General features: G+C 54.2%; 2 long non-coding RNA genes across 2 annotated transcripts; both read left to right on the top strand.

The window, feature by feature from the left end:
• Positions 1 to 3319: 3319 nt before the first annotated feature.
• LOC146759465 (uncharacterized) lies at positions 3320 to 6129 on the top strand. The gene is made up of 4 exons (XR_014932305.1): positions 3320 to 3756; positions 4058 to 4181; positions 5090 to 5191; positions 5981 to 6129. It is a non-coding gene; the product is annotated as an uncharacterized LOC146759465 (long non-coding RNA).
• A 13278-nt stretch (positions 6130 to 19407) lies between these two features.
• Positions 19408 to 22170, top strand: LOC146759464 (uncharacterized). The gene is made up of 4 exons (XR_014932304.1): positions 19408 to 19844; positions 20146 to 20269; positions 21178 to 21279; positions 22068 to 22170. It is a non-coding gene; the product is annotated as an uncharacterized LOC146759464 (long non-coding RNA).
• The last annotated feature ends 546 nt before the right edge of the window (positions 22171 to 22716 follow it).

The following is a 22716-nucleotide window of genomic DNA, read 5'->3' as shown; positions in this document are numbered from 1 at the left end:
GTGGGGCAGGAGCTGGCACTTGTGGGTCAGGAGGAGGAAGTTGGTCAGTCAGTGACACTTGTGGGGCAGGAGGTGGATTATTTGGGGGGGAGGAGGCAGTGGTGTGGAATAATGTGGCACTTGTGGGGCATGAACTGGCAGATGTGGGGCAGGAATTGGCACTTGTGGGGCAGGAGGATGTCTTTGTCGGTCAGGAGGTGGCACTTGTGAGCAGGAAGTGGATGATGTAGTGCAGGAGCTGGCACTTGTGAAGCATGAGCTGGCACATGTGGGGCAGGAATTGGCACTTGTGGAGCAGGAGGTGGATTATTTGGGGGGGAGGAGGCGGTGGTGTGGACAAATGTGGCACTTCAGGGGAATGAGCTGGCACTTGTGGGGCAGAAATTGGCAATTATGGGGCAGGAGGATGTCTTTGTTGGTCAGGAGGTGGCACTTGTGGGGCAGAAGGTGGATGATGTGGGGCAGGAGCTGGCAATTGTGAAGCATGAGCTGGCACTTTTGGGGCAGGAATTGTCAGTTGTGCGGCAGGAGCTGGCACTTATGGGGCAGGAGGATGTCTTTGTCGGTCAGGAGGTGGCACTTGTGAGCAGGAAGTGGATGATGTAGTGCAGGAGCTGGCACTTGTGAAGCATGAGCTGGCACATTTGGGGCAGGAATTGGCACTTGTGGGGCAGGTGGTGGCACTTGTTGGGTGGGAGGTGGACGATGTGGGGTAGGAGGTGGCACTTGTGGAGCAGGAGGTGGAAGTTGCATTGCAGGATTTGGCATTTGTGGGTTGGGAGTTGGCACTTGTGAGGCATGAGGTGGAATTTGTGGGGTGGTAGGTGGAACATGTGGGGCAGGATGTGGCACTTGTGGGGCAGGATGTGGCACTTGTGGGGCAAGAGGTGGCACTTGTGGGGCAGGAGGTGGCACTTGTGGGGCAGGAAGTTGATGATGTGGGGCATGAGCTGGCATTTGTGAAGCATGAGCTGGCACTTGTGAAGCAGGAATTGGCACTTGTGGGGCAGGAGGTGGAACTTGTGGGGTGGGAGGTGGAATTTGTGGGGTGGGAGGTGAAACTTGTAAGGCAGGAGTTGGCACATGTGGGGGAGGAAATGGCACTTGTGGGGCAGGAAATGGCACCAGTGGGGTAGGATTTGGAACCTGTGGGGAAGAAATGGCACTTGTTGGGCAGGAGGTGGCACTTGTGGGGCGGAAGTGGAACTTGTTTGTCATGTGGCCACAATTGTTGGGCGGGATGTGGCACTTGTGGGGCAGGAGGTGGCACTTGTGGGGCAGAAGGTGGAAGTTGCAGGGCAGGATTTGGCATTTGTGGGGCGGGAGGTGGCACTTGTGGAACACGTATTGTCACTTGTGGGGGAGGAGGTGGATGATGTGGGGCAGGAGGTGGTCTTTGTGGGGCAGGATGTGGATGATGTGGGGCAGGAGGTGGTCTTTGTGGGGCAGGAGCTGGCACTTGTGAAGCATGAGCTGGCACTTGTGGGGCAGGAGCTGGACTTGCAGGGTGACAGGTGGCACTTGTGGGGCAGGAGGTGGCACTTGTAGGGCAGGTGTTGGCACTTGTGGGGCAGGTGTTGGCACTTGTGGGGCAGGTGTTGGCACTTGTGGGGCAGGAGGTGGAAGTTGTGGGGCGGTAGGTTGCACTTGTGCGTGGGAGGTGGATGTTGTGGGGCAGGAAATGGCACCTGTGGGGCAGGAGGTGGCGCTTTTGGGGGAGGTGGTGGCATTTGTTGGGCGAGAGGTGAAACTTATGGGGCAGGAGGTGGCACTTGTAGGTCAAGAGGTGGAACTAGTTGGGCAGGAGGTGACACTTGTGGGGCAGGAGGTGGAACTTATGGGGCGTTACGTGGAAGTTGTGGGGCAGGAGGTGGCTCTTTTGAGGCAGGAGGTGGCACTTGTGGGCCAGGAGATGGAAGTTGTAGGGTGGGAGGTGGCACTTGTGGGGTGGGAGGTGGTAGATGTTGGGCGTGAGGTGGCACTTGTGGGTCGGGAGGTGGAAGTTGTGGGGCAGGAGGTGGAAGTTGTGGAGTGGGAGGTGGCATTTGTGGGGCGAAAGGTGACACTTGTGTGGCAGGAGGTTGCACTTGTGGGGCAGGAGGTGGCACTTGTGGGGCGAAAATTGGAACTTGTTGGGAGGGAAGAGGTACTTGTGGGGCAGGAAGTGGCTCTTGTCGGGCAGGATCTGGCACTTGTGGGGCAGGAGGTTGCACTTGTGTGTCAGGAGGAGGAAGTTGGACGGTCAGTGACACTTGTGGGGCAGGAGGTGGATTATTTTGGGGGGGAGGTGGCAGTGGTGTGGCAAAATGTGGCACTTGTGGGGCAGGAGCTGGCACTTGTAGGGCAGGAATTGGCACTTGTGGTGCAGGGGGTGATCGTTGTGGGGCAGGAGGTGGTCGCTGTGGGGCAGGAGGTGGAACTTGTGGGGCAGAAGATGGATGATGTGGGACACGACCTTGCACTTGTGGGGCATGAACTGGCACTTGTTGGGCAGGAGGTGGCACTTGTGGGGAAGGAGGTGGCACTTGTATGGCAGGAATTGAAACTTGTGGGGTGGGATGGGGTACCTGTGGTGAAGGAGCTGGCACTTGTGGGGCAGGAGCTGGCACTTGTGGGGCATGAACTGGCACTTGTGGGCAGGAAGTGGATGATGTGGTGCAGGAGCTGGCACTTGTGAAGCATGAGCTGGCACATGTGGGGCAGGAATTGGCACTTGTGGGGCAGGAGCCTACACTTGTGGGGCAGAACGTGGCACTTGTTGGGCAGGAGGTTGAAGTTGTGGTGCAGGATGTAGCACTTGTGGGGCAGGAGCTGTAAATTGTCTGGCGAGATAAGGCACTTGTGGGGCAGGAGGTTGCACTAGTTTGGCAGGAGGTGGCACTTGTGGGGCGGGATGTGGCACTTGTGGGGCGAGAGGTGACACTTGTGGGGCGGTTGGTGGATGATGTGGGGCAGGAGTTGGCACTTGTGGGGTAAGGGTTGGCACTTGTGGGGTGGGAGGAGGCACTTGTGGGGCGGGGGGTGGCAATTGCTGGGTGGGAAGTGGCAGTTGTGGGGCAGTAGGTTGACAGTCCCAGTCTGCCTCTGGGTGGGATCTCTTTCTGATGATTTCTCCTCTGTGGAGTTTGTTCTGTGCACTTCCATCCTCAGTGGTGGGTGAGCCATTCTTTTTTTTTTTTTACTTTTGTGATATATTCCTGTTGCGCCTATCTTTCTGCTGTTACGTATGTTATGGATTTCCTTTTTTTTTTTTTTTTTTTTAATCTGTTTTGTGTGGTTGTTTTTTGTTGTTTGTATTGTTGTTGTTTTTTAACTTTGATTCCCTGGTCTTTGGCTTGCTTTTTTTTTTTCTTTCTTTATTTTTCTTTGTTTTGCTTTTTTCTTTTGCTGCATCATGATCTGCTTCACGGGTGTCATTTGCAAGAGACTGTAAATTCTCCTGGTTCGAACTGCAGTCAGCTTAATCAGATGCGTAAGAAATACATAAGGGCTGCTGAGGCCGGGCTGGTTTTCCATTTCTTTATAAACTGGGGTGCATCCACAGCAGCACTTATCTCCTGTTTTTGTTGTTGCTGTTGTTCAAGATAATTAAAGGATGCTACGTCTGTGTTTGTTGTCATCCTGCTTTCTTTTCTCTGTCTTGCAGGTCAGCTCGTGCTAGAAGTCGATGGTATCGCTGTATGAATCAAGGGCAGTTTAGGAGCAGCTGCTGATGGAAGAAACGAAGTCCAGGCTAATAAATGGAAGTATCTTCTGGTAAGGTGTCAAAGGTGGCAGTCATCATTAAAACCAAAGGGCTGGCTCATCCGAGTGCTTGCTGACTGATGCTTGGGAGTGTCTCGTTCTCCAGCTGTATGATACGAAAGCTAAATATGCTGAGCCGTTACAGCTTGTGCTGAAGTTGTGATTGTGCTCCCAGATGTTTCCTTTAGTGGTAAATCATGTTCTGGCACTGTGGTAGTCCTATCTCTGGCATGATCAGGAGCCTGGAGCACCGTGTCTGGTTGCAAGCCTTGTGTGCCTGTTTCCATGAACCTTGCTTTCTTTCTCTCTTCAGAGTAAGGGCAGGGTGCTTCCTTGCTTTTGGTGGATTCATTCAGGAGGCTGTCAGAAGGCCAATTGCAGTGTTCATAACACGGAGGGACACAATGGGAATGGACTCTCGTTACCACCATGCAAAAGTGAGTTTCTTATGAGTGATATAATTTTGATTATTACTTCTGAGCAGTTGCAGTGTGATAGAGGATGTCACGAAACTATTTATTTGGGAGCACAGGGAAGAGTCATGAGAACCGAAAATGTAGTTTCTGTTTTGGCTGTCAAAATGGTGGAGTTTTTTTGGGAGGACAGTGTCTGGTCTTCCTGTTAGCAGGCCCCCTCTGAGAAATTGGGCTTTGCTTGCTGCTTTGCTGTGCCTACCTGCCTGCTCCCTGTGCTTGCTGTGTCTGATACCAGCGGTCGTGGAACATGCTCCCTGAGGCTGTGGGCCTGGCCCTGAGCTGCTGCAGCTTAAAGGCCGTTTGAGTTTAGGTTGTCCTTCCTGGAGCATCGGGTTGGACTTGATAATCCTCGTGGTTCCTTTACAACTTGGGCTATTCTGTGGTTCTGTGGTCTTGGTGGTTTGCCTGGGAAATACCAGATGGTTTTATTCCCCCAATTTTTTATGGCATTTGAACTTGTTTCAATTCTAAATGTGGGAGAGGAGTTGGATAAGGGTAGGGTAAGGGTAAGGGTAGGTTGCTTTTTTCTTTTTCCTATTCTCCTAGGTATTTTCTGCCCATGTTGTGATAACTCTCTAACCAGAAATGTTCTTAATGCTCATGAAAAGGCTTTACTGGCAGCACACAATTTGACCATAGGACTGCTTGCTGGATTAATTTCTATGGATTGATTGTATGCTTTTTGAGGTGGTATGTTCAGTTTATCTTTTGAAAGGCTGTCAGCTTTTGAGGTCGCTGAGGTGTCTTGCTTTATCAGTCTCTAGCAGCTTGCTGGAGCTTGAAGTAGTTGAATCGTCCCATACAGAGCTGTTAAATAAAACCTTATAATCACTTTGTTTGTCACCTTACTGCCCTTCTTGTCTCCCTAGAGCCCAGCTGTCTTCCTGGGATTGCTGAGCAGCTGCCTTTCGCTGTCTCCTGCCTATCAGATCAAAAACCAGTGGTGTAAAACTGAGTTGGAATTTGGTGGCGTAAGTCCTTGAGTATTCTTTATTTCTGTAAAAGGCGCTGGATGTCTCAAGATGGAAGTCCAGATACCTACCCAAGTGTATTACAGCAATCACAGAATTTCTATTTCAGAGACTTTTTCAAAGCCCTTCAGATGGAAAGGCAAAGGGAAGTGCAACTTTGGAGTAGTAAATGGTGCTTATTAAAATGTAAAGAGGTCCAATTGGTGTAAATGGACTCCAGTCACACTGGTGTATAGCTTTCTTTATGAGGGTACTCAGGAATTCTTCTGACAATGAGTGATACAGTCCCAGCTCCAGGTGCGTGCTCAGCTTGGAAATGCATGCACATAGCTTTTGCTTGGCCAGCTGCTTTGACTGCATTGCACTACATCATCTTGTCTTGATCTCTTTGCTCCCTCCATCAAAAGTTTTGCTCGGCCTAGACTCGTTGCAGATACTGACTGTGTTATTTTGATCCACATGAGATCAATACAGAAATGAATACAGAAAATTAAGTAGGGTTGTGCAGCACGAATTTGAACGTCTATGGAGACCACCCTTTGTGGGACTCAGACTTGCAGAACTAGCTCCTTGAAGAGAGGGGCTCCAAGGTATTAACCCATATAAACCGTTGCTCTTCAGCATCTTCCTTCGTCAGTGACATAGATGATGGCAGGTTTGCAGACGATACAAACTGAGCAGTGCAGTCAATATATTGTAGGGGAGGGAAGCCAACCAGAGGGACCGGGACAGGCTGGAGAGGTTGCGGGCGTCCCTTTATTTTCCTTTGTTGTTTCCTTCTGGTTACAGGGAGGTGTCCGTCCCTTCTGCCACTGTGAAGTTGCTGTGGGGAATGAAACCGTCTGCAATTGTGGAAGGAGGGTCACTGCATGAGGAGGGGCTGCACATTCAGACATATGGAAGTTGATGGGAGTGTTTGCCTACAGATGTGTTCTCAATTTCAGTCCTCCAAAGCAATGAATTTCTGTAGGAGGCTAGATGTGCTTTTACAGGCAAGATTCATTGACTTTAAAATGATACTGGTTTTGATGACGACGAGGGGGGCTGGGTGGTTGTACAGGGAAGACAATTGAATGCTGCCAGAGATCTGCGTTTATCAGGCAGGAAACAGTGGGCATTGGCCTCCCGTGAGCTGGGCTTGATACTGATCTACCGGGACTCTTCTGTCCTGGATATCTTCAGAGAACATTGTTCTAGCTGCTTGTAGTTGTAAGGCGTGGGAAAGGAAACAGTGGTAAAGAACTAAGAACCTGCAAGATAGTTTTGGATAGGGCGGTGGATGTAGTTTACCATGATTTCAGCAAGGCATCTGGTACTGTCTCCCAGGACATCCTTATAACAAGCTGAGCAAGCGTGGGATAGATGAGTGGACAGAGAGGTGGGTTGAGAAGTGGCTGACTGGCAGAGCACAGGGAGACGTTGTTGGCAGTGCAGAATCCAGGTGGAGACCTGTAACTAGCGGCGTCCCCCAGGGGTCAGTGCTGGGTCCGGTCTTGTTCAATATCTTCATCAACGACCTTGATGAGGAGATAGTGACCACCCTCAGCAAGTTTGTGATGACACGAAGTTGGGAGGACTGGCTGACACGCCTGAAGGCTGTGCTGCCATTCAGCGAGATCTGGACAGGCTGGAGAGCTGGGCAGTAAGAAACCGGATGAGGTTTAACAAAAGCAAGTGTAGAGTCTTGCACCTAGGGAGCAGTAATTGCATGCACCAGTACAGGCTGGGGGAAAAGCTGCTGGAGAGGAGCTCTGAAGAGAGGAACCTGGGTCTCCTGGTGGACGACAGATTGACCATGAGCCAGCAGTGTGCCCTTGTAGCCAAAAAAGCCGATGGAATACTGGGGTGTATTACAAAGAGCATGGACAGCAGGTCAAGGTGGCACTTGTGGGGAGGAAAATGGAAGTTGTGGGGCAGGGGGTGGCGATTGTGGGGCAGGGGGTGGCACTTGTGAAGCAGGAGGTGGCACTTTGTGGGGTAGGATGTGGAAGTTCTTGAGCAGGAAATGGCAGTTGTGGAACAGGAGGTGGCATTTGTGGGTCAGGAGGTGGAAGTTGTGAGGTGGGAGGTAAAAGTTGGGGGAAGGAGGAGGCACGTGTGGGGCAGGAGGTGGAAGTTGTGCGGCAGGAGGTGGAAGTTGTGGGGCGGGAGGTGGAAGTTGTGGGGCGGGAGGTGGAAGTTGTGGGGCGGGAGGTGGAAGTTGTAAGGCGGGAAATAGCACTTGTGGGGTGGGAGGTGGCACTTGTGTGGCAGGAGGTGGGACACTTGTGTGGAGGGAGGTGGCACTTGTGGGGCAGGAGGTGGCACTTGAGGGGCAGGAGGTGAAAGATGTGGGGCAGGAATTGGCATTGCAGTGCGGGATGTGGAACTGGTGGGGCAGGAGATGGCACTTGTGGGGCTGGTGGTGGCACTTGTGGAGCGGGAGGTGGAAGTTGTGGGGCAGGAGTTGGCACTTGTGGGCCGGGAGGTGGATGATGTGGGGCAGGAGGTGGCACTTGTGGGGTGGGAGCTGGTACTAGTGGGGTGGGAGGTGGCACTTGTGGAGCAGGATGTGGATGATGTGGGGTTGCTTGTGGCACTTGTGGGGCTGGAGGTTGAAGTTGTGGGTCGGGAGGTGGCATTTGTAAAACAGGAGGTTGCACTTGTGGGGCAGGAGGTGGAACTTGTGGGGGGTGGATGGGAGGAGGTGGCACTTGTGGGGCAGGAGGTTGCACTTGTGGGGCAGGAGGTTGCACTTGTGGGTCATGAGGAGGATGTTGGGCAGTTAATGACACTTGTGGGGCGGGAGGTGGATGATTTGGGGCGGGAGGTGGCAGTTGTGTGGCAAAATGTGGCACTTGTGGGGCAGGAACTGGCACTTGTGGGGCATGAACTGGCACTTGTGGGGCAGAAATTGGCACTTGTGGGGCAGGAGGTGGATGATGTGGGGCAGGAGTTGGCACTTGGGTGGGAGGTGGATGAGGTGGGGCAGGAGGTGGCAATTGTGGAGCAGGAGGTGGATGTTGCGGGTCAGGGTTTGGCACTTGTGGGGCAAGAGGTTGAATTTGTGGAGTGGTAGGTGGCTAATGTGGGGCAGGAAATGGCACTTGTGGGGCAGTAGTTGGCACATGTGGCACAGGAGTTGGCACTTATGGGGCAGGAAATGGCACCTGTGGGGAAGGAGTTGGAACCTGTGGGGTAAGAAATGGCACTTGTTGGGCAGGTGGTGGCACTTGTGGGGCGGGAGGTGGCACTTGTGGGGCGGGAGGTGGCACTTGTGGGGCAGGAGGTGGCAGTTGTGAAACGTGAGCTGGCAATTGTGAAGCATGAGCTGGCACTTTCGGGGCAGGAATTGGCACTTGTGGGGCGGGAGGTGGCACTTCTGGGGCAGGATGTGGAAGTTGTGAAGCGGGAGATGGCAGTTGTGGGGTGGGAGGTGGCACTTGTGGGGCAGGAAGTGGAATTTGTTGGGTGGTAGGTAGAACTTGTGGGGCAGGAGTTGGCACTTGTGGGGCAGGATTTGGCACACATTGGGCAGGAGTTGGCACTTGTTTGTCGAGAGGTTGAAGTTGTGGGGCAGGAAATGGCACCTGTGGGGCAGGAGTTTGGACCTGTGGTTTAAGAAACGGCATTTGTTTGCAGGAGGTGGTACTTGTGGGGCAGGTGGTGGTACCTGTGGGGTGGGGGTGTAACTTGTGGGGCAGGCGGTGTAACTTGTGGGGCAGGAGGTGGTGATAGAGGGACGGGAGGTGGCACTTGTATGGCAGGATGTGGAAGCTGTGAAGCGAGAGGTGGCACTTGTGTGGCGGGAGGTGGCACTTGTGGGGCAGGAGGTGGAATTTGTTTGGTGGTAGGTGGAACTTGTGGGGCAGGATGTGGCACACGTTGGGCAAGAGTTGGCACTTGTGTGGCAGGAGGTTGAAGTTGTGGGGCCAGAGGTGGCACTTGTGGGGCAGGACGTGCAATTTGTGGGGTGGTATGCACCAGATGTGGGGCAGGAAATAGCACTTGTGGGGCAGGAGTTGGTAAATGTGGGACAGGAGGTGGTACTTGTGGGGCAGGAAATGGCACCTGTGGGGCAGGAGTTGGAACCTGTGGGGTAAGAAATGGCACTTGTTGGGCAGGAGGTGACACTTGTGGAGCGGGAGGTGGTAAATGTTGGGCAAGAGGTGGCACTTGTTAGACGAGAGTTGGAACTTGTGGGGCAGGAATTGGCACTTGTGGGGCGGGAGGTGGCACTTGTGGAAATGGAGATGGCACTAGTGGGGCAGGTAGTGGCACTTGTGGGGCGGGATATGGAACTTATGGGGCAGGAGTTGACACTTTTGGGGCAGGAGGCGGAAGTTGTGGGGCTGGACGTGGCACTTGTGGGGCGGGAGTTGGATGATGTGGAGCAGCAGCTGGCACTTGTGGGGAAGGAGGTGGCACTTGTGGGGCAGGAGGTGGAACTTATGGGACGTTACGTGGAAGTTGTGAGGCGGGAGGTGGCTCTTTTGAGGCAGGAAGTGGCACTTGTGGGCCAGGAGATGGAAGTTGTAGGGCGGGAGGTGGCACTTGTGGGGCAGGAGGTGGAAGTTGTGGAGCGGAAGGTGGCATTTGTGGGGTGAAATGTGGCACTTGTGGGGCAGGAGGTTGCACTTGTGGGGCAGGAGGTGGCACATGTGGGGCGGAAATTGGAACTTGTTGGGAGGGAAGAGGTACTTGTGGGGCAGGAAGTGGCTCTTGTCGGGCAGGAGCTGGCACTTGTGGGGCAGGAGGTTGCACTTGTGTGTCAGTAGGAGGAAGTTGGGCGGTCAGTGACACTTGTGGGGCAGGAGGTGGATTATTTGGGGGGAGGTGGCAGTGGTGTGGCAAAATGTGGCACTTGTGGGGCAGGAGCTGGCACTTCAGGGGAATGAGCTGGCACTTGTAGGGCAGGAATTGGCACTTGTGGTGCAGGGGGTGGATGATGTGGGGCAGGAGGTGGTCTTTGTCGGACAGGAGGAGGCACATGTGAGCAGGAAGTGGATGATGTGGGGCAGGAGCTGGCACTTTTGAAGCATGAGCTGGCACTTGTGAGGCAGGAATTGGAACTTGTGGGGCAGGAGGTGGAAGTTGCAGGGCTGGATTTGGCATTTGTGGGGCAGGAGGTGGCACCTGTTGGGCAAGAGGTGGCACTTGTGGGGAAGGAGGTGGCACTTGTATGGCAGGAATTGAAACTTGTGGGGTGGGATGGGGTACCTGTGGTGAATGAAGTGGCTCTTGTGGGGCAGGAGCTGGCACTTGTGGGGCAGGAGCTGGCACTTGTGGGGCAGGAGCTGGCGCTTGTGGGGCAGGAGCTGGCACTTGTGGGGCAGGAGGTTGAAGTTGTGGGGCAGTAGGTTGCACTTGTGTGTGGGAGGTGGATGTTGTGGGGCAGGAAATGGCACCTGTGGGGCACGAGGTGGCGCTTTTGTGGGAGGTGGTGGCATTTGTTGGGCGAGAGGTGAAACTTATGGGGCAGGATGTGACACTTTTGGGGCAGGAGGTGGCACTTGTGGGGAAGGAGGTGTCAATTGTATGGCAGGAATTGAAACTTGTGGGGTGGGATGGGGTACCAGTGGTGAAGGATGTGGCACTTGTGGGGCAGGATGTGGCACTTGTGGGGCAGGAGGTTTCAGTTGTTTGGGAGGAGGTGGCACTTGTGGGGCAGGAGGTGGCACTTGTGGGGCAGGATGTGGCACTTGTGGGGCAGGAGGTGTCAGTTGTTTGGCAGGAGGTGGCACTTGTGGGGCAGGAGGTGGCACTTGTGGGGCAGGAGGTGGAAGTTGTGGGGCGGTAGGTTGCACTTGTGCGTGGGAGGTGGATGTTGTGGGGCAGGAAATGGCACCTGTGGGGCAGGAGGTGGCGCTTTTGGGGGAGGTGGTGGCATTTGTTGGGCGAGAGGTGAAACTTATGGGGCAGGAGATGACACTTGTAGGTCAAGAGGTGGAACTTGTTGGGCAGGAGGTGACACTTGTGGGGCAGGAGGTGTCAGTTGTTTGGCAGGAGGTGGCACTTGTGGGGCAGGTGGTGGCACTTGTGGGGCAGGAGGTGGCACTTGTGGGGAAGGAGGAGTCACTTGTATGGCAGGAATTAAAACTTGTGGGGTGGGATGGGGTACCTGTGGTGAAGGAGCTGGTACTTGTGGGGCAGGAATTGGCACTTGTGGGCAGGAAGTTGATGATGTGGTGCAGGAGCTGGCACTTGTGAAGCATGAGCTGGCACATGTGGGGCAGGAATTGGCAGTTGTGGGGAAGGAGCCTACACTTGTGGGGCAGAACGTGGCACTTGTGGGGCAGGAGGTTGAAGTTGTGGTGCAGGATGTAGCAATTGTGGGGCAGGAGCTGTAAATTGTCTGGCGAGATATGGCACTTGTGGGGCAGGAGGTTGCACTAGTTTGGCAGGAGGTGGCCCTTGTGGGGCGGGATGTGGCACTTGTGGGGCGAGAGGTGGCACTTGTGGGGCAGGAGGTGGATGATGTGGGGCAGGAGCTGGCAATTGTGAAGCATGAGCTGTCACTTTTGGGGCAGGAATTGTCAGTTGTGCGGCAGGAGTTGGCACTTGTGGGGCAGGATGTGGCACACGGGCAGGAGTTGGCACTTGTGTGGTGGGATGTTGAAGTTGTTGGGCGGGAGGTGGCACTTGTGGGGCTGGAAGTGGCACTTGTAGGGCTGGAGGTGGCACTTCTGGAATTGGAGTTGGCACTAGTGGGGCAGAAGGTGGAAGTTGTAGGGAAGTATTTGGCACTTGTGGGGCAAGAGGTGGAACTTGTGGAGCAGAAGGTGGATGATGTGGAGCATGAGTTGACACTTGTGGGGCAGGAGGTGGCACTTGTGGGGCAGGAGGTGGAAGTTGTAGGGCGGGAGGTGGCATTTGTGGGGCGAAAGGTGGCATTTGTGGGGCAGGAGGTTGCACTTGTGGGGCAGGAGGTGGCACTTGTGGGGCGGAAATTGGAACTTGTTGGGAGGGAAGAGGTACTTGTGGGGCAGGAAGTGGCTCTTGTCGGGCAGGAGCTGGCACTTGTGGGGCAGGAGGTGGCACTTGTGCGTCAGGAGGAGGAAGTTGGGCGGTCAGTGACACTTGTGGGGCAGGAGGTGCATTATTTGGGGGGGAGGTGGCAGTTGTGTGGCAAACTGTGGCACTTGTGGGGCAGGAGCTGGCACTTCAGGGGAATGAGCTGGCACTTGTAGGGCAGGAATTGGCACTTTTGGGGCAGGAGGTGGTCGTTGTGGGGCAGGAGGTGGCACTTGTGGGGCAGGAAGTGGCACCAGTGGGGTAGGATTTGGAACCTGTGGGGTAAGAATTGGCACTTGTTGGGCAGGAGGTGAAACTTGTGGGGCGGAAGTGGAACTTGTTTGTCATGTGGCCACAATTGTTGGGCGGGAGGTGGCACTTATGGGGCAGGAGGTGGCAATTGTGGGGCGGGAGGTGGAAGTTGTGGGGCGGGAGGTGGCACCTGTGGGGCTTGAGGTGGATCTTTTTGTGCAGGAGGTGGCGCTTGTGGGGCTGGAGTTGGATGATGTGGAGCCGGTAATTTGTACGGCACAGGTGGATGTTGTGGGGCATGATTAGGCACTTATGGGGCTGGAGGTGGCACATGTGGGGCAGAAGTGGAACTTGTAAGACAGGAGGTGGAAATTGTTGTGGTGGGAGTTGGAAGTTGTGAGGCAGGAGGTGGCACTTGTGGGGCGGGAGATGTAACTTGTGGGGCAGGAGGTGGCACTTGTGGGGTGGGAGGTAGATGATGTGGGGCAGGAGGTGGCACTTGTGGAGCAGGAGTTGGATGTTGCAGAACAGGATTTGGCACTTGTGGGGCAGGAGGTGGCACTTGTGTGGCGGGATGTTGAAGTTGTGGGGCGGGAGGTGGCATTTGTGGGGTTGGAACTGGCTCTTGTGGGCCTTGAGGTAGAAGTTGTGGGGCAGAAAATGGCACTTGTGGGGCAGGAGTTAGCACATGTGGGACAGGAGGTGGCACTTGTGGGGCAGGAGCTGGCACTTCAGGGGAGTGAGCTGGCACTTGTAGGGCATGAATTGGCACTTGTGGTGCAGGGGGTGGATGATGTGGGGCAGGAGGTGGTCGTTGTGGGGCAGGAGGTGGCACTTGTGGGGAAGAAGGTGGATGATGTGGGACAGGACCTGGCACTTGTGGGGCATGAGCTGGCACATGTGGGGCAGGAATTGGCACTTGTGGGGCAGGAGGTGGCACTTGTTGGGTGGGAGGTGGACGATGTGGGGTAGGAGTTGGCACTTGTGGGGCAGGATGTGGCACACGTTCGGCAGGAGTTGGCACTTGTGTGGCGGGATGTTGAAGTTGTGGGGCAGGAGGTTGCACTTGTGGGTCAGGAGGAGGAAGTTGCGGTCAGTGACACTTGTGGGGCAGGAGGTGGATTATTTGGGGGGGGAGGTGGCAGTGGTGTGGCAAAATGTGGCACTTGTGGGGCAGGAGCTGGCACATCAGGGGAATGAGCTGGCACTTGTAGGGCAGGAATTGGCACTTGTGGTGCAGGGGGTGGTCGTTGTGGGGCAGGAGGTGGAACTTGTGCGGCAGGAGGTGGTGTTTGTGGCGTGGTAGGTGGCACTTGTGGGACAGGAACTGGCACTTCTGGGGCAGGAGGTGGAAGTTGTGGGGCAGGAAATGGCACTTGTGGGGCAGGAGTTGGCACATGTGGGACAGGAGGTGGCACTTGTGGGGCAGGAAATGGCACCTGTGGGGCAGGAGTTGGAACCTGTGGGGTAAGAAATGGCAATTGTTGGACAGGAGGTGGCACTTGTGGGGCGGGAAGTGGAACTTGTAAGACAGGAGGTGGAAATTGTGGGGTGGAATGTAAAGTTGTGGGGCAGGAGGTGGCACTTGTGGGTCAGGTGTTGGCACTTGTGGGGCAGGAGATGTAACTTGAGGGGAGGGGGTGGAAGTTGTGGGGCAGGAGGTGGCACTTGTGGGGAGGGATGTGGCACTTGTGGGGCTGGAGGTGGCACTTGTGGGGCAGGAGGTGGATGATGTGGGGCAGGAGTTGGCACTTGTGAAGCAGGAGGTAAAAGTTGTGGGGCAGGATTTGGCACTTGTGGGGCAGGATGTGGCACACGTTGGGCAGGAGGTGGCACTTGTATGGCGGGATGTTGAAGTTGTGGGGCAGGAGGTGGCATTTGTGGGGCTGGAACTGGCTCTTGTGGGGCAGGAGGTAAAAGTTGTAGGGCAGGAAATGGCACTTGTGGGGCAGGAGGTGGCACTTGTGGGGCAAGAAATGGCACTTGTGGGGCAGGAGTTGGCACTTGTGGGTCAGGTGGTGGCACTTGTGGTGTGGGAGGTGGCACTTGTGGAATTGGAGTTGGCACTAGTGCGGCAGAAGGTGGAAGTTGTGGGGAAGTATTTGGCACTTGTGGGGCAAGAGGTGGCACATGTGGGGCAGGAGGTGGTCCTTGTGGGACGAGAGGTGGCACTTGTTGGGCAGGAGGTGGAACTTATGGGGCGTTACGTGGAAGTTGTGGGGCGGGAGGTGGCACCTGTGGAAATGGAGATGGCACTAGTGGGGCAGGTAGTGGCACTTGTGGGGCGGGATATGGAACTTATGGGGCAGGAGTTGACACTTTTGGGGCAGGAGGTGGAAGTTGTGGGGCTGGACGTGGCTCTTGTGGGGCGGGAGTTGGCATTTTGGGGAGGGTGGTGGCACTTGTTGGGCAGGAGGTGGCACTTGTGGGACGAGAGGTGGCACTTGTGGGGCAGGAGGTGGAACTTATGGGGTGTTACGTGAAAGTTGTGGGGCAGGAGGTGGCTCTTTTGAGGCAGGAGGTGGCACTTGTGGGTCGGGAGGTGGAAGTTGTGGAGTGGGAGGTGGCATTTGTGGGGCGAAAGGTGACACTTGTGTGGCAGGAGGTTGCACTTGTGGGGCAGGAGGTGGCACTTGTGGGGCGGAAATTGGAACTTGTTGGGAGGGAAGAGGTACTTGTGGGGCAGGAAGTGGCTCTTGTCGGGCAGGAGGTTGCAGTTGTGTGTCAGGAGGAGGAAGCTGGGCGGTCAGTGACACTTGTGGGGCAGGAGGTGGATTATTTGGGGGGGAGGTGGCAATGGTGTGGCAAAATGTGGCACTTGTGGGGCAGGAGCTGGCACTTCAGGGGAATGAGCTGGTACTTGTAGGGCAGTAATTGGCACTTGTGGTGCAGGGGGTGGTCGTTGTGGGGCAGGAGGTGGCACTTGTGGGGCAGGGGTGGATGATGTGGGGCAGGAGGTGGCACTTGTGGGGCAGGGGGTGGATGATGTGGGGCAGGAGGTGGTCGTTGTGGGGCAGGAGGTGGTCGTTGTGGGGCAGGAGGTGGCACTTGTGGGGCAGAAGATGGATGATGTGGGACACGACCTTGCACTTGTGGGGCATGAACTGGCACTTGTTGGGCAGGAGGTGGCACTTGTGGGGAAGGAGGTGGCACTTGTATGGCAGGAATTGAAACTTGTGGGGTGGGATGGGGTACCTGTGGTGAATGAAGTGGCTCTTGTGGGGCAGGAGCTGGCACTTGTGGGGCAGGAGCTGGCACTTGTGGGGCAGGAGCTGGCACTTGTGGGGCATGAACTGGCACTTGTGGGCAGGAAGTGGATGATGTGGTGCAGGAGCTGGCACTTGTGAAGCATGAGCTGGCACATGTGGGGCAGGAATTGGCACTTGTGGGGCAGGAGCCTACACTTGTGGGGCAGAACGTGGCACTTGTTGGGAAGGAGGTTGAAGTTGTGGTGCAGGATGTAGCACTTGTGGGGCAGGAGCTGTAAATTGTCTGGCGAGATAAGGCACTTGTGGGGCAGGAGGTTGCACTAGTTTGGCAGGAGGTGGCACTTGTGGGGCGGGATGTGGCACTTGTGGGGCGAGAGGTGGCACTTGTGGGGCAGAAGGTGGATGATTTCGGGCAGGAGCTGGCAATTGTGAAGCATGAGCTGTCACTTTTGGGGCAGGAATTGTCAGTTGTGCGGCAGGAGTAGGCACTTGGGGGCAGGATGTGGCACACGGGCAGAAGTTGGTGGGATGTTGAAGTTGTTGGGCGGGAGGTTGCACTTGTGGGGCTGGAAGTGGCAGTTGTAGGGCTGGAGGTGGAAGTTGTGGGGAAGTATTTGTCACTTGTGGGGCAAGAGGTGGAACTTGTGGGGTAGGAGGTGGCATTTGTGGAGTATGAGTTGACACTTGTGGGGCAGGAGGTGGCACATGTGGGGCAGGAGGTGGTCCTTGTGGGACGAGAGGTGGCACTTGTTGGGCGGGAGGTGGAACTTATGGGGCGTTACGTGGAAGTTGTGGGGCGGGAGGTGGCTCTTTTGAGGCAGGAGGTGGCACTTGTGGGGCAGGAGGTGGAAGTTGCAGGGCAGGAGGTGGCACTTGTGGGGTGGGAGGTGGTAGATGTTGGGCGTGAGGTGGCACTTGTGGGTCGGGAGGTGGCACTTGTGGGGGAGGAGGTGGAAGTTGTGGAGCGGGAGGTGGCATTTGTGGGGCGAAAGGTGGCATTTGTGGGGCAGGAGGTTGCACTTGTGGGGCAGGAGGTGGCACTTGTGGGGCGGAAATTGGAACTTGTTGGGAGGGAAGAGGTACTTGTGGGGCAGGAGGTGGCACTTGTGGGGCAGGAGGTGGCACTTGTGGGGCAGGAGGTGGAAGTTGTGGGGCACTTGTGTGGAAGTTGTGGGGCGGTAGGTTGCACTTGTGCGTGGGAGGTGGATGTTGTGGGGAAGAAAGTGGCACCTGTGGGGCAGGAGGTGGCGCTTTTGGGGGAGGTGGTTGCATTTGTTGGGCGAGAGGTGAAACTTATGGGGCAGGAGGTGGCACTTGTAGGTCAAGAGGTGGAAATTGTTGGGCAGGAGGTGACACTTGTGGGGCAGGAGGTGTCAGTTGTTTGGTGGGAGGTGGCGCTTGTGGGGCAGGTGGTGTCAGTTGTTTGGCGGGAGGTGGCACTTGTGGGGCAGGAGGTGTCAGTTGTGCGGCAGGAGTTGGCACTTGTACGGCAGGATGTGGCACACGGGCAGGAGTTGGCACTTGTGGGGCGGGGGATGTTGAAGTTGTTGGGCGGGAGGTGGCACTTGTGGGGCTGGAAGTGGCAGTTGTAGGGCTGGAGGTGGCACTTGTGGAATTGGAGTTGGCACTAGTGGGGCAGAAGGTGGAAGTTGTGGGGAAGTATTTGGCACTTGTGGAGCAGGAGGTGGCATTTGTGGAGCATGAGTTGACACTTGTGGGGCAGGAGGTGGCACTTGTGGGGCAGAAGGTGGAAGTTGCAGGGCAGGATTTGGCATTTGTGGGGCGGGAGGTGGCACTTGTGGAACACGTATTGTCACTTGTGGGGGAGGAGGTGGATGATGTGGGGCAGGAGGTGGTCTTTGTGGGGCAGGATGTGGATGATGTGGGGCAGGAGGTGGTCTTTGTGGGGCAGGAGCTGGCACTTGTGAAGCATGAGCTGGCACTTGTGGGGCAGGAGCTGGACTTGCAGGGTGACAGGTGGCACTTGTGGGGCAGGAGGTGGCACTTGTAGGGCAGGTGTTGGCACTTGTGGGGCAGGTGTTGGCACTTGTGGGGCAGGTGTTGGCACTTGTGGGGCAGGAGGTGGAAGTTGTGGGGCGGTAGGTTGCACTTGTGCGTGGGAGGTGGATGTTGTGGGGCAGGAAATGGCACCTGTGGGGCAGGAGGTGGCGCTTTTGGGGGAGGTGGTGGCATTTGTTGGGCGAGAGGTGAAACTTATGGGGCAGGAGGTGGCACTTGTAGGTCAAGAGGTGGAACTAGTTGGGCAGGAGGTGACACTTGTGGGGCAGGAGGTGGAACTTATGGGGCGTTACGTGGAAGTTGTGGGGCAGGAGGTGGCTCTTTTGAGGCAGGAGGTGGCACTTGTGGGCCAGGAGATGGAAGTTGTAGGGTGGGAGGTGGCACTTGTGGGGTGGGAGGTGGTAGATGTTGGGCGTGAGGTGGCACTTGTGGGTCGGGAGGTGGAAGTTGTGGGGCAGGAGGTGGAAGTTGTGGAGTGGGAGGTGGCATTTGTGGGGCGAAAGGTGACACTTGTGTGGCAGGAGGTTGCACTTGTGGGGCAGGAGGTGGCACTTGTGGGGCGAAAATTGGAACTTGTTGGGAGGGAAGAGGTACTTGTGGGGCAGGAAGTGGCTCTTGTCGGGCAGGATCTGGCACTTGTGGGGCAGGAGGTTGCACTTGTGTGTCAGGAGGAGGAAGTTGGACGGTCAGTGACACTTGTGGGGCAGGAGGTGGATTATTTTGGGGGGGAGGTGGCAGTGGTGTGGCAAAATGTGGCACTTGTGGGGCAGGAGCTGGCACTTGTAGGGCAGGAATTGGCACTTGTGGTGCAGGGGGTGGTCGTTGTGGGGCAGGAGGTGGCACTTGTGGGGCAGAAGATGGATGATGTGGGACACGACCTTGCACTTGTGGGGCATGAACTGGCACTTGTTGGGCAGGAGGTGGCACTTGTGGGGAAGGAGGTGGCACTTGTATGGCAGGAATTGAAACTTGTGGGGTGGGATGGGGTACCTGTGGTGAAGGAGCTGGCACTTGTGGGTCAGGAGCTGGCACTTGTGGGGCATGAACTGGCACTTGTGGGCAGGAAGTGGATGATGTGGTGCAGGAGCTGGCACTTGTGAAGCATGAGCTGGCACATGTGGGGCAGGAATTGGCACTTGTGGGGCAGGAGCCTACACTTGTGGGGCAGAACGTGGCACTTGTTGGGCAGGAGGTTGAAGTTGTGGTGCAGGATGTAGCACTTGTGGGGCAGGAGCTGTAAATTGTCTGGCGAGATAAGGCACTTGTGGGGCAGGAGGTTGCACTAGTTTGGCAGGAGGTGGCACTTGTGGGGCGGGATGTGGCACTTGTGGGGCGAGAGGTGACACTTGTGGGGCGGTTGGTGGATGATGTGGGGCAGGAGTTGGCACTTGTGGGGTAAGGGTTGGCACTTGTGGGGTGGGAGGAGGCACTTGTGGGGCGGGGGGTGGCAATTGCTGGGTGGGAAGTGGCAGTTGTGGGGCAGTAGGTTGACAGTCCCAGTCTGCCTCTGGGTGGGATCTCTTTCTGATGATTTCTCCTCTGTGGAGTTTGTTCTGTGCACTTCCATCCTCAGTGGTGGGTGAGCCATTCTTTTTTTTTTTTTACTTTTGTGATATATTCCTGTTGCGCCTATCTTTCTGCTGTTACGTATGTTATGGATTTCCTTTTTTTTTTTTTTTTTTTTTAATCTGTTTTGTGTGGTTGTTTTTTGTTGTTTGTATTGTTGTTGTTTTTTAACTTTGATTCCCTGGTCTTTGGCTTGCTTTTTTTTTTTCTTTCTTTATTTTTCTTTGTTTTGCTTTTTTCTTTTGCTGCATCATGATCTGCTTCACGGGTGTCATTTGCAAGAGACTGTAAATTCTCCTGGTTCGAACTGCAGTCAGCTTAATCAGATGCGTAAGAAATACATAAGGGCTGCTGAGGCCGGGCTGGTTTTCCATTTCTTTATAAACTGGGGTGCATCCACAGCAGCACTTATCTCCTGTTTTTGTTGTTGCTGTTGTTCAAGATAATTAAAGGATGCTACGTCTGTGTTTGTTGTCATCCTGCTTTCTTTTCTCTGTCTTGCAGGTCAGCTCGTGCTAGAAGTCGATGGTATCGCTGTATGAATCAAGGGCAGTTTAGGAGCAGCTGCTGATGGAAGAAACGAAGTCCAGGCTAATAAATGGAAGTATCTTCTGGTAAGGTGTCAAAGGTGGCAGTCATCATTAAAACCAAAGGGCTGGCTCATCCGAGTGCTTGCTGACTGATGCTTGGGAGTGTCTCGTTCTCCAGCTGTATGATACGAAAGCTAAATATGCTGAGCCGTTACAGCTTGTGCTGAAGTTGTGATTGTGCTCCCAGATGTTTCCTTTAGTGGTAAATCATGTTCTGGCACTGTGGTAGTCCTATCTCTGGCATGATCAGGAGCCTGGAGCACCGTGTCTGGTTGCAAGCCTTGTGTGCCTGTTTCCATGAACCTTGCTTTCTTTCTCTCTTCAGAGTAAGGGCAGGGTGCTTCCTTGCTTTTGGTGGATTCATTCAGGAGGCTGTCAGAAGGCCAATTGCAGTGTTCATAACACGGAGGGACACAATGGGAATGGACTCTCGTTACCACCATGCAAAAGTGAGTTTCTTATGAGTGATATAATTTTGATTATTACTTCTGAGCAGTTGCAGTGTGATAGAGGATGTCACGAAACTATTTATTTGGGAGCACAGGGAAGAGTCATGAGAACCGAAAATGTAGTTTCTGTTTTGGCTGTCAAAATGGTGGAGTTTTTTTGGGAGGACAGTGTCTGGTCTTCCTGTTAGCAGGCCCCCTCTGAGAAATTGGGCTTTGCTTGCTGCTTTGCTGTGCCTACCTGCCTGCTCCCTGTGCTTGCTGTGTCTGATACCAGCGGTCGTGGAACATGCTCCCTGAGGCTGTGGGCCTGGCCCTGAGCTGCTGCAGCTTAAAGGCCGTTTGAGTTTAGGTTGTCCTTCCTGGAGCATCGGGTTGGACTTGATAATCCTCGTGGTTCCTTTACAACTTGGGCTATTCTGTGGTTCTGTGGTCTTGGTGGTTTGCCTGGGAAATACCAGATGGTTTTATTCCCCCAATTTTTTATGGCATTTGAACTTGTTTCAATTCTAAATGTGGGAGAGGAGTTGGATAAGGGTAGGGTAAGGGTAAGGGTAGGTTGCTTTTTTCTTTTTCCTATTCTCCTAGGTATTTTCTGCCCATGTTGTGATAACTCTCTAACCAGAAATGTTCTTAATGCTCATGAAAAGGCTTTACTGGCAGCACACAATTTGACCATAGGACTGCTTGCTGGATTAATTTCTATGGATTGATTGTATGCTTTTTGAGGTGGTATGTTCAGTTTATCTTTTGAAAGGCTGTCAGCTTTTGAGGTCGCTGAGGTGTCTTGCTTTATCAGTCTCTAGCAGCTTGCTGGAGCTTGAAGTAGTTGAATCGTCCCATACAGAGCTGTTAAATAAAACCTTATAATCACTTTGTTTGTCACCTTACTGCCCTTCTTGTCTCCCTAGAGCCCAGCTGTCTTCCTGGGATTGCTGAGCAGCTGCCTTTCGCTGTCTCCTGCCTATCAGATCAAAAACCAGTGGTGTAAAACTGAGTTGGAATTTGGTGGCGTAAGTCCTTGAGTATTCTTTATTTCTGTAAAAGGCGCTGGATGTCTCAAGATGGAAGTCCAGATACCTACCCAAGTGTATTACAGCAATCACAGAATTTCTATTTCAGAGACTTTTTCAAAGCCCTTCAGATGGAAAGGCAAAGGGAAGTGCAACTTTGGAGTAGTAATGGTGCTTATTAAAATGTAAAGAGGTCTAATTGGTGTAAATGGACTCCAGTCACACTGGTGTATAGCTTTCTTTATGAGGGTACTCAGGAATTCTTCTGACAATGAGTGATACAGTCCCAGCTCCAGGTGCGTGCTCAGCTTGGAAATGCATGCACATAGCTTTTGCTTGGCCAGCTGCTTTGACTGCATTGCACTACATCATCTTGTCTTGATCTCTTTGCTCCCTCCATCAAAAGTTTTGCTCGGCCTAGACTCGTTGCAGATACTGACTGTGTTATTTTGATCCACATGAGATCAATACAGAAATGAATACAGAAAATTAAGTAGGGTTGTGCAGCACGAATTTGAATGTCTATGGAGACCACCCTTTGTGGGACTCAGACTTGCAGAACTAGCTCCTTGAAGAGAGGGGCTCCAAGGTATTAACCCATATAAACCGTTGCTCTTCAGCATCTTCCTTCGTCAGTGACATAGATGATGGCAGGTTTGCAGACGATACAAACTGAGCAGTGCAGTCAATATATTGTAGGGGAGGGAAGCCAACCAGAGGGACCGGGACAGGCTGGAGAGGTTGCGGGCGTCCCTTTATTTTCCTTTGTTGTTTCCTTCTGGTTACAGGGAGGTGTCCGTCCCTTCTGCCACTGTGAAGTTGCTGTGGGGAATGAAACCGTCTGCAATTGTGGAAGGAGGGTCACTGCATGAGGAGGGGCTGCACATTCAGACGTATGGAAGTTGATGGGAGTGTTTGCCTACAGATGTGTTCTCAATTTCAGTCCCCCAAAGCAATGAATTTCTGTAGGAGGCTAGATGTGCTTTTACAGGCAAGATTCATTGACTTTAAAATGATACTGGTTTTGATGACGACGAGGGGGGCTGGGTGGTTGTACAGGGAAGACAATTGAATGCTGCCAGAGATCTGCGTTTATCAGGCAGGAAACAGTGGGCATTGGCCTCCCGTGAGCTGGGCTTGATACTGATCTACCGGGACTCTTCTGTCCTGGATATCTTCAGAGAACATTGTTCTAGCTGCTTGTAGTTGTAAGGCGTGGGAAAGGAAACAGTGGTAAAGAACTAAGAACCTGCAAGATAGTTTTGGATAGGGCGGTGGATGTAGTTTACCATGATTTCAGCAAGGCATCTGGTACTGTCTCCCAGGACATCCTTATAACAAGCTGAGCAAGCGTGGGATAGATGAGTGGACAGAGAGGTGGGTTGAGAAGTGGCTGACTGGCAGAGCACAGAGAGACGTTGTTGGCAGTGCAGAATC

Source organism: Coturnix japonica, chromosome 10, assembly GCF_054131305.1.
Source record: "Coturnix japonica strain WE chromosome 10, WE-NBRP24, whole genome shotgun sequence".
Lineage (NCBI taxonomy): Eukaryota > Metazoa > Chordata > Aves > Galliformes > Phasianidae > Coturnix > Coturnix japonica.
Note: the sequence above shows the minus strand (reverse complement) of the source record. Positions and strands in the feature narration are given on the sequence as shown.